This window comes from Cebus imitator, unplaced genomic scaffold (genome assembly GCF_001604975.1).
Source record: "Cebus imitator isolate Cc_AM_T3 unplaced genomic scaffold, Cebus_imitator-1.0 Scaffold2502, whole genome shotgun sequence".
Lineage (NCBI taxonomy): Eukaryota > Metazoa > Chordata > Mammalia > Primates > Cebidae > Cebus > Cebus imitator.
The window spans coordinates 2,683-3,980 of record NW_016109817.1 but is presented as its reverse complement, the minus strand read 5'-3'; the positions used below and the strand labels follow the sequence as shown (position 1 = coordinate 3,980).

The 1,298-nt window shown below is 30.0% G+C and overlaps 1 non-coding gene across 1 annotated transcript; it reads right to left on the bottom strand.

The window, feature by feature from the left end:
- Positions 1-929: 929 nt before the first annotated feature.
- Positions 930-1,045, bottom strand: LOC119470011. The gene has a single exon (XR_005198882.1). It is a non-coding gene; the product is annotated as a U5 spliceosomal RNA (small nuclear RNA).
- Between the last annotated feature and the right edge of the window lie 253 nt (positions 1,046-1,298).

Genomic DNA, 1,298 nt, shown 5'->3' with positions numbered 1-1,298 from the left:
TGCTAGGATTAAAAAAAAAAAAAAAAAACAAATGCTTCATTTTTGCCTTCTTCTCACAGACTGAAAAGCTGGCTACTGCCAAAGTTGAGAGTCCTGTATCCCCTTCACATATTAATTTATTTCTTGGTTGGACGGGAATTTCCAAATACAGACCATTTCACATTTTATAAAACAACATGAGAACTCATGAAGAAAAGAAAGTTGGGGGATATGTCCATCAATTGTAGGTTTTGCTTGGAAAAATTCTAGATTACATTCTGAAATAAATAACTATATGTTCTGTTTTCTACAGCAACCCAAAATATATTCAACAAATCAGTATCTAAGTGGGCCATTTAAATTTACTAACATATAACCTACCCTGTTCCAGAATCTGAATAAATGTACTGGCTGGATTAAAGTTACAAACAAGTGAGTTGTCAGATTACATAATTTACGTTACTTTGAATATAAACGAGCATTTTAATATATTAATAATAGATGGTACTTCTATTACAATGTACTTCACTTCCAGTATCAGATGCTTAATAGGGAGAATAAGTGATTATAATTCGCTAAGAAAAGGTAAACAACAAAGAAAGCTTTTCCTTTTTCTGCAAAAAGCTAAACTATTCACTCACAAAAATAATTAACATTATACTTAGTTTTACATTAAAAAAACTTTGAGGACTAAAGACAACTGAATAATAAAACATTTCATTTCAGTTTTATTCTCATTCTAAAAGTTTTTAAACAATACTTTAAATATATATTTAAATCTCTAATCTCTTCTAATAACTTCTTATACACAACAGTAACTGTTTAAAAATTCCTTGAATGAGTCTGAACTTCATTATGATGCTACCTTTGACCTCCCCCATTATCTTCAATAAAGAACTAAGTTGTTTTGTTTTCTTGTTTGCTTCACCAGTAACAGACAAATCACAAAAGAGTATTAAATTGAATACTGTTTTGTCTGGCACTAAAACATTATTCACCATTCTCTCCATGGAAATCTTTAGTAAAAGGAGAAAAATTTATGTGATCTGAAGAGAAACCAGAGTATACCATTCTCAAGTGTTTATTTGCAAAGTTTTGGGGAAATTATCTGCAGGCATTAAAGATGTACCAAAGTCAATATTATTACCTCAAAACATAGCACAGCTAAATAGCCTTTTTAATTGCTAACAATATAAATCTTAGACTATGCTGCGATTAAGACAACCGTCAGCTCTTTTATGAGAAATACACAATTTTCAAATGAGTGTTTTATTTTCCTGGAACCTACAGTAATTGTTAAATCACTATCCTTCCCTCTA